This window comes from Ictidomys tridecemlineatus, chromosome 4, assembly GCF_052094955.1.
Source record: "Ictidomys tridecemlineatus isolate mIctTri1 chromosome 4, mIctTri1.hap1, whole genome shotgun sequence".
In the NCBI taxonomy this organism is placed as follows: domain Eukaryota; kingdom Metazoa; phylum Chordata; class Mammalia; order Rodentia; family Sciuridae; genus Ictidomys; species Ictidomys tridecemlineatus.
Window position 1 is genome coordinate 7,819,065 of NC_135480.1, and position 11,476 is coordinate 7,830,540.

The following is an 11,476-nucleotide window of genomic DNA, read 5'->3' on the forward strand; positions in this document are numbered from 1 at the left end:
GGGCAGCGGCTCACGGCCCTGTTCTTAGCATTGGCAGGCAGATTTGGGTGTCGGCATCTTTTTGTTATCTTTTCCTTTTTTTCATTTGCAGTGCTGGGCAAGGAACCCAGGGCCTCACGCAGGCTAAGCAAGCTACTCCCACTGAGCTGCACTCAGCCCCGGGCACCTTTGCAAGTCTCCTGTCTTCCCTGTCACCCCCTCCTCGCCTCCTCTCTGTCCCCTCTCTGAGGTTCTTTCCAGTTCTCTGCCCTCCTTCCTGTTCTCTCCTCCTGCCTCCCCTCCCCTCTTCTCTCGTCTCCAGTCGTGTACAGGGCCACCCTCACAGAGGTGGGCACGTAGAGGTTCCTGGGGATGGACAGATGTCGGGCTATCCCTCTGCCTCATGGCTGCAGCAGGGAGGGTGGGCAAAGGGCAGAGGGTGGAGGCCACAGTGGCCAAACCCGAAAGAGGCCCAGCTCTAGTTGGAAAAGAAACGAGGAAACAAAAGAACTCGGGGACAGAGGGCGTGTGGTGTCGGAGTGGGCAAAGGCTGCCCAGGAGTCGTAAACCAGGGCCACTCCCGGCTTTATGAGGCAGGTCTGGGGTTGATTCTGGACTTCGCCCAGGAAGTGTTGGCACCAGCCTGGGCCCCGTGATAAGGAGCCTCAATAAAAAGGCTGTGAACTTGGGGTCCCAGGTACCCAGAGGGCTGGGTGGGCGGCCAGGGGTTGTAGGTCCTGCCTGAGGGGACCTGCCAGGCAAGCGGGGCCCACCTCCAGTTGGCCCCTCCCCCCTGTAACAGCAACTCCATGTGGAAGTGTCCACAGGTTCCGCTGGGGCTGCTGTTATCCGGGGTGGGGGCTGGTACTCTCGGAGGAGGAGGAGAGAGAACCACCGGCCAGCAGACTGCAGGGGGCTTCCATGGCGACGCCCCCAGCCCAGGATGGCAAGAGTGGCAGGCTGTCGGCCGGCCACCAAGACCGAGTGCACAGGGCTCTGACCTATGAATTGACAGCCAGTGCTCTGTCTCCCCTCTGGCTGCCAATTCCATAGGTCACAGGTATGTTCGCCTCAATGCCAGCCGCCAGGACCTGCAGGGGCGGGGCGGGGTGGGGTTGCCCCAGTTCCTCCCTGAGGCCTCTTCTCTCCATCTGTCCCCCGCTTTTCTGAGCTGAGCCCACACTGCCTGCCCTGGGGGTCTCTGCTCCGGCCCAGCCCTCCACCTGGGACACCATTTCTAGCTTTTTTGCCAGGCTCATCTTACTGACCATTTCAATCCCCGCCCCAGCCTTTTTTCTCTTGATGCTGGGATTGAAGTACAGCCCCAGCCAGGAAGACTTCTCAACCCTGGGTGCCCACCTGGACGCCCTGAGCCCTGCCCTGCCCTTGAGTGCTGTGCCCACCTCGGCCTTTGGCAGGTCTGTGTTTGTTTCCATCCTCCCGTCGCCTGTGAGCACCTAGAATCCTACTGGCGCCCTTGTGAGGTAACCTGTAAGCCTACTGAGGAGGTGCAGACACAGTCCTCTGGGGACACGTGCCAGCCAAAGTCCTGAGCGAGCTGGATCTTCTGTTTCTGAGGACCGCATGCAGCCTCTCCTCTGGTCCCAATACCATCCCTTGCCCCATAAGTGGCTTTGATCCCACTGTCCTTGCTGCTCAGAATTCCTGGGACCCCATCTGCCCCTGCTGAGCCTCAGCCCAGACACCCTCAAGGACCTTCCATGATCCTGCAGGGCCTGCCCTGCCACCCACACCCAGCTTGGTGAGCCTCTCCCTCCTCCCTTATCTCCTTCCAGGCCGAGCTCAGGAGCTCTGTGTAGTTATCTTATCCTTGTGCTGGCCTCAGCCTCCTGGAGAGCAAAGTCCACAATTTACTCATCCTCGCAGGCCTGTTCCCCAGCCACCAGCCTAGTTGGTGTTCAAGACACACTGGTGGAATGACAGAGCGCCGGATTCTGGCCTTCTTGGGATTGTCAGGCCCCAGATCTCAAGTGCTGGCCCAGGAAGGTAGTGGCAGGCAGTCCCTGGGGCCCCTCCTCTGTCTGCCTCTACAGAGCTCTCTGGTTCAAAAGGAGACCATGCCTCAACTCAGGAGCAAAACTGGCCCTCTGGTGCCTTGCTCCACTCAGCCGTGGCCTTTTCCTGGTAGGCCCAGGTCTGTGCACATTCTCCCTAGCTTGGGCCTCCCTGCACCTGCCCGCTCAGTCTCTCAAACCTGCTAAGATCTACTCAAAGGTCACTCCCTCCAGGATGCCTGCCTGTGCAGGAATTGGCTTCCCCTCTTACCCAACCCAGGGTCTCCCAGGATGCTCTGCAGCTTCTGCTAGCATCCCTTTCATACCCATCACCAGCACCTGGCTATTCCCCCCACCAGCCCCAGAAGTGGTGGTCACTGACTGTTTCCTGTAGTCTGACCGACTGGCATAGAGGAGGAGCTTAATAAATGCATGCTGAAGAACCAACCACAAGCATGAATGGAGATGCTTGGGGAAGGGCATCACGCACATGTGGAGTGGTCAGCTCAATGTTGGTAGGTAGGAGGCCCTCAGTAGGTGCCAGTCTTTTTCTTTTCTACCATCATTGCTATCACCATCACTATCACCATTGTCACTACCACCTCCACGCTCCGAGATACATGCAAATGAATAAAGTTCCAATTGCAGCTGAAGGAGTCAATGGGGAAGGAGAGGTCAGAGTTGGGTGGTCTTAATCAAAGAAAGACTCCTGACAGAAGCGAATAGGAATTTAGCCCTTGATGCAGTGAAGCCCAGGAACAGGTCACCAGCATAAAGATGCAGAAAGTGAAACGCAGGCACTGATGGTGGGGACAGCGTGCTCTTCTACAAGACTCGCTCCCTGAGGCCGCCGCCAGGGGGCGCCCTGGGCACCACAATGGGCATGGGCGGGGCTGCTTGCGCTCCAGGGCGGTGGGGCCTCCTCTCCCAACTCCACTGCTTCCCAAGCCTGTCCCAGAAGCCCGGTGTCACAACAAGCGACTAGGAGCTGAGCCCGGCCCGACTAAAGGTCTCGCCTGGGGACTGGTGCGCGTGAGATGGAGAGATTGGTAGCAGGCCTCTCCCGAAGTGGGGATCCTGATGGTACCCTTACAGACTCAATTTATATGAATGTAAATTAATGTATGATGAGTCCCTGTGTAACAGCCACTCTAGTCAAGAAAGAGACATCATGGCCCAAAAGTCCTCCCAAAATGTGTCCTTGCAGTCCCCCCAGGTCAGCGCGATCCTGACCTTCATGGTACATAACCACTTGCTCTGCCTTTCTCTGTCGTTTATTACCTGCCTACCTAGCAACCCAAAATAATGTGTCCATGTCCCCTGGTTTGGTGTTTGCATCCGTGGCTGGGTCTGGCTGAGTGCTATGTGGTTGAGGACACCGGATTTTCATTCCCGACTGTAGTATTCTGTTGTATGAATGATACCATTTATTCTTCCTTTTTACTAGAGATGGACTTTGCACCCCGCCCAGGGTTATTAGGAGCAATGCTGCCCTAAGCTTTGTAACGCACCACCCAGCATTCAATGCTTCTCCAGGGGCACTGCTGGGGCACCAGCGGATGTAACACTGACCAAGGCATGTGGAAGGAAAAGATACGTGGAAGGAAAAGATACCTGTGCACAGGCCTTTTTGTTTTTCATTTCCAAAATTGTGGAACTTGCGCAAAGTTGCAAGACAAGGGCAATCAACATCCTCATACTCTATCAGATTCATCCATAGTTAACATTTTGCCAGAATATTTGCTTTCTCCCTTTCTCATTCTCTCTGTCTTTCATACACATACTTTATTTTTTTTCTAAAGCATTGGAGAGTAAGTTACATAGGAATGACCCCTCACTCTTAAATATTTCAACATGTATCTCTGAAGAAAAATGACATCCCTTACTCAACCACAAAAAAGTTTCCAAATTTAGGCCTGAGACTGTGGTGCAATGCTGTTCTCCAATATGCAGTCTACTTTCAAATGTCACTGACTGTCCCCATCAACTGCCACCACACATGGTGTTGTCCGGACTCTTATTTTGGGGGGTAGGTACTGGGGACTTGAACCCAGGAGCTGTTTACCACTGAGCTACATCCCAGCCCTTTTTGCTTTTAATTTTGAAACAGGGGTCTCTCAAAGTTGATGAGGCTGGCTTTGAACTTGTGATCCTCCCACTTCAGCCTCCTGAGTTGCTGGGATTACAGGTGTGTGCCACTGTCCCCAGCCACCTTGGTATTTTGGGAGAGTACAAGTCAGTTGTTTTGTAGAATGTTCCTCATTTTATTTTCCACCACTGCCCCCATTGAAAGTGTAAAATATGCCCATTATATAACATTTGGATAATATAGAAAAATAAATAAAAATTGCCAGAGCCCTTTCAATGCAAGAAGAGCCACAGAGGTATCCGTGATCACTCAGAAGTCTGGCTGTGCTGCTTGGTGCACACCAACTCACCACACCCATGAGGAAGGTGACTAGTTATCTCCTACTTTATAGCTGGTATCAGAGACTTTGAACAACTTGCTAAGCATCACCCTCAGCTCAACTTGAACCTTGACAGTCTGTTCCAGGGTCCTGCATTTGGCTTTTATGCTCTTTCTCAGAAGTGCCTGCAGAGAGGGAGTGTGTGTGTGTGTGTGTGTGTGTGTGTGTGTGTGTGTGTGTGTGTTTAAACATGGCTCACCTTCTGCCCTATTGACTTTGGGGTGAATCACTTATGGGGGGCTGTGTATGCATTGCAAGATTAGCAGCATCTCTGGTCTCTATCCATCGGATGTCAGTAGCCATCCACCAACTTGTGACTACCAAGAATGTCTTCAGATATTGCCAAATGTCCCCAGGGCTGCAAAATCAGTGGATTTCTCAACTCCCCATTGAGAACCAGTCTGTATGTTTGTGTGCCTGCATGTGCGTGTGCTCGTGCATACCTAGGCATGTCAAACCAGGTCACACCATAGTCACTTTTGGAATCTTTTCCTGGTTATGCCATGGTCACTTTAGGTTTCTTCCATATTCTTCTCCAGTCCCATATATAATTAATGGGTTCCAGGAGTTGTCTATCCACTAACTTGTGAACTTGTGGGTTGACAAGAGGACAGGGCTGTCGTCTTTTTTTTTTTTTTTGTACTTGGATGGAACGCAGGGAACTCAGTGCTCTATCACTGAGCTACATCCCAGACCTTTTTATTTTGAGACAGGATCTAAAAGTTGTCCATACTGGTCTTGAACTTGGTATCCTCCCACTTCCGCCTCCTGAATGGTTGGGATTACAGTCATGATCCACCGCGCCCAGCACACTATAGTCATTGTCTGTTGTCACACAGCGGATTGCTGCAAACCACATGATTTAAAAGCCCCTTTATGGCTCAGTGGTGGAGCACTTGCCTAGGGTTTGCAAGGCCCTGGATTTCATTCCCAGCACTTGCCACTTCTGTAGGTCAGAAGTCCAAGCACATGGTTCTCTGTTCAGTCTCAGACACTGAAATGGAGATGCCAGCCGGGTTGGCTTCTCAGCCTGCAAGCCTGGGCACAGTCTGCTTCCCAGCTCACTCCTGTTTTTGGCAGACCCTGCTTTCTTGAGTTGTGGGGCTTAGATGCCCCTCTCCTTGCTGGCTGGTTGTTGGGGACCTCACTTAGCTCTTAGAGGCTCCATATCCCTTGCCAGCCAACCTCCCTCTTCAAGCCAACATGAAAAGCTTGCTCTCTCCTTTGCTTTGAATCTCTGACTTCCTTTTCTGCAATTGTCCAGCCAGAGAAAATTCTGCTTTTTAAGGAGCTCAGGTGAGGGTCCCTAAGACAACCTTCCTATGTGAAGGCAGCTGTTCCGCCTAATGCAACAGATCACAGTAGGAAATCCATGACATTCACAGTTCTGGGTCTCTACTGGGTATATACCCCAGGGACATATTGCAGTTCTGCCTGTGACCATGATTAAAGGACTGGAGAGGTGTTTCTGGGAGCAGTTGTGGTAATGAGGGGGCCAAACTGGATAAGCAGGAGATGGAGGCCTGACTCCAACTCCGAGAAGGGTCCCACTGTAGTCCTGCCTGAGGGCGGGCCCAACATGTCCTTCTGCAAACAAGCATGGACCTTGGGTCACCATGGGCCTCGGCGAAGGACTCTGGCTTCTGGTCCCCTTTAAGATGACTCATCACCATTGCCTGTATTTGAGGACAGGATGAAGAAGATACAGGTCAGAGGAAAGTCCTAGCTGAACAGAAGGACAGTGGGAGACTGGCTATTGGCAGAGAAGGTGATCTGCATGGACCACTCATGGGCCACCCAAGAGACCTGCCCAGAGTCTTTGATTTGGAGGGATGAAGAAGAGAGGTGTTGGTTTAGAGGAGGGCCCTGGAGGCAGGCCGGGTTATGGTCTGGCCCCTACTGAGGCGTGACAGTGAGTGGCTGAACTAGAAACCTGGGGAGCTGGGCTCACTGAAGATGGGCGAAGCTCTGATGCTGGGTGTGACACATGGTTAGGGACTCTCTAGCTCCCAGTGTGTGAGGCCCGTGATGAGGGTCAGAACAGCCCCAGCCATGGAGGCTCCAGGAAGGAGAGACCATGGTGAGAGAGATATAGCTAGGAGAACAGGACAGGGGAGACCCCCAAAGTGCCTGGAGCGGACATGAAGAGGGCAGCAGCCTGTCACTCAGGCAGCAACATCTGTCCACCTCATTTGTGCTCTTAGGCCACTGAGGCTGGGGGCCATCAGGGTTACACCCTCCACTGTAAGGTAAAGGAGTCCCAGCAGAATACTCCTGTTACCAAATAATCACCACTTCCCGAGGAAACCTCATAGTCCAGTTGGCCACAGTGAAGGCTGGAGCCAAAATGGGGCCAGGACAGCCCTGGGTCTCTCCAGCCAGTCTAGGGTAAATGCTGTGCCCTGCTCTCAGCTCAGCTCCTGCCTCAGCCATAGCTGCAAAGTAAGGCCAGAGATTGAGATGCATGTTTAGAAGCCTAGCAGCAGATGGCCTCTAGCCCAGCAGTTGAACTTTTGTTTTTACCAAAAATGCACAGAGGTGTCTAGGTCTCAGCTCTGTAAAACCCTCCCTGTGGTCACACATGCATGCTCACCTGTCACCAGGGCTCCAGAGGAGCAAAGGGGCCAGAGGGGGCTGGTGGCCTCCGGCAGAGTTCGCTTCAGCCTGTGCCTGGGAAAGAGGTTCTGATGCTCTGGCTGCTTTTCCACCTGCCGGATCTGGCAGCTTCGAATGGTCAGAGTGTGAAAAGAGACGTGTTCAGATTCCAAAAGCCCAGCATCTCGCTCAGCCTGGGACGCTACAAGCAAGTCACTGAATACCACAGGGCCTCAGGCTTTTTCTCATGGGATTTGAAAGTAGATGAGATCCTGCTACTGTCATCTCTGAGCCCAGCCATGTCCGGACTGCCAGATGTCTGCAGAGGCCTCTGGAGCCCAGCAGCTCTCCCCAGGGCACAGGCCAAGGTCACACAGCTGCTGCAAGAAAGGGGCCTCATGGTGTGCAAAGGATGCCCTTGTGGCCAGGGCTAAAGATCCTGCCATGCAAAAGGACAGACCACTGCGGGTTTGGCAAATCTAACCTGTTTTACCTTGGTTTGGCAAAACTGATCTGCAGGCCAAATCTCTTCTTGATTGTAAGAGCAAATAATCTACACTTATATGCAAACTTTCTCAGTGGAAATAATGAACCACTTCTCATTTGAGGGAGAAACCTTAGTTTTGGGCTTTTCTCAGCCTAATTCTTCTGCCATATTTGGAGAGAAAAAAACCAACCCTGCCCCCCGCCCTTTTTAAAAGCTGTCTTTAGGGACATGTAGACATTTCTCTAGACCAAGCTGCTAGGGGACAGAGCAAACTGCTTTGAGGGAGGGCAAGGCAGTAGGAGACCTTTTTCTGCTGGTGTAGGGCAGCCTCTGAGCAGGTTCAATAGTTCCAGGTTGCAGGTGTGTGTTTGTGAACCAAAGAGGAAATTACTGAGCACGGGGTGTGGGTGGGTGGGCATGGTTTCTGAAATAAAAGGAAAATTTTTAAGAAATATTTTTAATTGTAGATGGACATAATAAGTTTGTTTAGTTTTTTAATGTGGTGCTGGGGAATGAACCCAGTGCCACACGTGCTAGGCAAGTGCTCTACCACTGAGCCACAACCTCAGCCCAAAAGGAAATATTTGAACCCTCCCCAGTCTGCCCTGGTCCCAGGCAGACAAGCAGAAAGTGAAAGAGAGAAACCAAAAGTAAAATGGCTCATGCAAATTTCCTAAAACTTTCCCACTGAACAAAAGTGCCCTATTCAAAAAAGACAAAAGAAGTAATATCAGGATATTTTCACAATTTGAGACATCACAAGATAAGGAAGCTGCCCAGGATCTGGGCACCAACTCAGGGAACTTGGGGTAACTGAGCCTCATGACAGAAGGAGGGAGATCCCTTCTTCCAGTCCTTTGAGCTCCTTGGAGAAAGTTTAGTGGACACATAGAACAACAGGGTCTGGGTTTCATTTATAAATAACCCAGGAACATTTTGTTCTCAATTTTCTGGGGCTGGGTTTTCCCAGTACACAGGGCCCTGGGGAGATGGGAGAACCATGGCAGGTCAATGTGAGCTAGAGACTGAGCTCCCCATAGTTATTCATGCCACTGAACAACCATGTCATTTAGGATCCTCTGCCTCAGGCCTTCCCCTGGATCAGCCCAGAAATTACATCTCCGGGGTGGACCCCTCATCACTGCTGTGTAGGAGGCAGATCCTTTGGTTTCCAAGGCTGACACAGGAAGTCTGGACTGGGCCTGCTGGAGGATCCTGGTCACAAGCTGGCACAGTCTCTGATGACATCCCCCTGAACCCAGGAGCATCAACATCCTCTTGAGAACACCTTCATATCCTGCAAAAAAAGTCTTCTGGGTTCTCTATCTTACTGTGATAGATGGAAAGAATGCTAATAGAATTCCCAATGAAGGCAGTAAGTCAGGGCGCAGGACAACGGGCAGGACAATAGGCAGGACTGGAATAACACATTATCTCCAATGGGTTAGGAATGAGAGGGGAAAGCAATAAATATTCCCTCAGAAAGTAGAGAGGCCCAAACTTCCCATCTTGTCCTCTTTGGATCCCACCTAATTGAGATCCCCCAATATATACATTGCCTGTTCTCAGATTTGACCTCCTGCCTGGTTCTTTCTGCTTGCCAGTCGGCTTGCTCCCCTGATACAGGAGCCCAGTCCTCCAGATTTCCCCATCTCTCAGAAGTCAGGAGTCTTTCATGTTCCCAGGTTATGCATGCATTATTTAGACTGGGGATTGAACCCAGGGGTGTGTTGCCACTGAACGACATCCCCAACCCTTCTATCCCCATCTCCCCCTTGTTTTTTGACACATGGTCTAAATCGCCCAGACTAGCCTCACACTTATGATCCTCTTGCTTCAGACTTAGAGTAACTGGGATTAGAGGTGTGTACTACTGTGCCTGACTCATATATTTTTAAAATATTTTTTAGTTGTAGGTGGTCACAATGCCTTTATTTTTATGTATTTATTTTTATGTGGTGCTGAGTATTGAACCCAGTGTCTCACCTGCGCTAGGTGAGCACTCCTACTACTGAGCCACAACTCCACAACTACCACTAAGCCTCCAACTCATTTTATTTTCTATTTTATTTTTTGGTCCTGAGGATCAAACCTAGGGATGCTTAATTACAGAGCCACATCCCCATCTTTTTTTTTTTTTTTTAGATAGGATCTCCTAAGTTGCTGAAGCTGGCTTTGAACTTACAATTCTCCTTCCTCTGCCTCCCTAGTTACTGGGATTACAGCATGCACCATCATGCCCAGCCTGGCTCATTTTAAAGTTTATTTTATTACTATTTTTGTGGTACTAGAGGTTGAACCCAGGATCTCATAAGCAGGCAAGTATTCTATCAGAGTTTACATTAAGAGCCCTTTTATTTTTGTACTGGGGATTGAACCCAGGGGCTTAACCACTGAGCCACATTCCCACCCCCCCTTTTTTAAAAAAAATTTAGAGACAGGGCCTCACTAAGTTACTTAGGCTGGCCTTGAACTCACCATTCTCCTGCCTCAGCCTCCAGAGCTGCTGAGATTATAGGTGAGTACTACCGAGCCCCCCACCCCTTTTTAATTTGAGACAGGGTCTTGGTAAATTGACCCAGCTAATTTACCATCCTCCTACCTCAGCTTCCCAAATTGCTAGGATTACAGATGTTCCACCATCATCCCTGGATTTTTTTTTTTTTTTTTAATGGTCTGGGCTTCAAACCCAGAGCCTTCTGCATGCTAAGTGGGCACACTATCACTGAGCTACACCTCCAGCCCCATAACTTTGTTACTATTATTTTGGTGGCTGTTGATGGCCAGGCCAGTCTTCATCTTGTGGGCTCAAGAGATTCTTCCACCTCAGTTCTCCAGCAGCTGAACTACAGGCAGGTGCCACCACCAGTTCTCTGGCTTACTTTAGACTTCCAACAGCTCCCAGGTCCCCCTCCCACACTCAGGTGTCCTGATATTGGTTACATAACAATCACAGTCCCCAAAGCTCTGACATCACCCACTGAAGCTTCTTACCAGCCTGGACAGCCAAGAGGGTCCCGCTGTGGCCAGGGATGATGGCGGGGGCATGAACCCAATGGAACAGCCAGGAACCGGTAAGATGATGGGGCATAGGTCGGGGTTACTGGTGGTGTTCCTAACGTGAAAGCGGAAGTATTTGGGTTTTTAAATTCCCCCTAAGTTCCCACAAGATTTCATTGTTGCCCCACATAGGGAATTTCCGATTTCGCTTCCTCAAAACCCAAGTGGCCAGAGAGCTTCGACTTGCTCCTCGCCCCCTTCCGCCCTGGCAGTTGTAGCCTCTTTGGAGAGGCCTTGTCTTCTCCCGGCGGGTCGCGTCGTTTCTGTCCTCCACTGCTGCGCGCATCTCCCAATCCAGCCCCGCAGGCTTGAGGGGAGGCCAGGCCTTTTATGGTCGGTCGGACTTTCCCCAACGGACCCCTTCTCCATCCCGGATCACCCCCCGCCCCGGATTCTCGGCTCCCTCGGCTGCTACCATCGCTTTCCCATCTCTCCCTCCACAGGGCAGATGAAAGATGTGGGCAAGAGAGGGAGGTGTTGGGGAAGCGGACGAGATGCGGAGGCGCCAGGGATCCCGGGGTCCGCCAAGGCCTCTGGGGATACTGAGCCAGTGGGAGAACGGCTCGCGGGAGACAGAGCGAGTGGGGTGCCTGGCTGCAACCCTCCGGCTGGGCGTGGGGGTGTCATCGGCGCTGAAAGGCTCGCGGCCCGGGACCACCTGGCTGCGGACTCGGGTTTTCCCAACCACAGCACTTCCGTAGTCCGCGCACGAAGGGCGGGGCGAAACAGGTGCAGTTGCCACGGCGCCCCGGCCCAGGGCTCGCGATATTTGAAATCAGCCAATGGAAGGCGGGGGAGGGGAGGACGTGGCACGCAGCTGGGGGCGGGGTCCGGAGAGATTCCTCCCTACTCTCCCTCCCCGCCGGCCCTCG

General features: G+C 51.9%; 1 long non-coding RNA gene across 2 annotated transcripts; it reads right to left on the reverse strand.

Annotated features, from left to right (window-relative positions):
- Positions 1–4,138: 4,138 nt before the first annotated feature.
- LOC110598932 (uncharacterized) lies at positions 4,139–11,471 on the reverse strand. Of its 2 annotated transcripts, XR_002484826.3 has the most exons (3): positions 10,539–11,347; positions 7,056–8,841; positions 4,139–6,138 (listed from the first exon to the last, which is right to left on the reverse strand). It is a non-coding gene; the product is annotated as an uncharacterized LOC110598932 (long non-coding RNA). The 2 variants fall into 2 exon arrangements; XR_013437427.1 differs by having other exon boundaries at positions 7,056–11,471.
- Between the last annotated feature and the right edge of the window lie 5 nt (positions 11,472–11,476).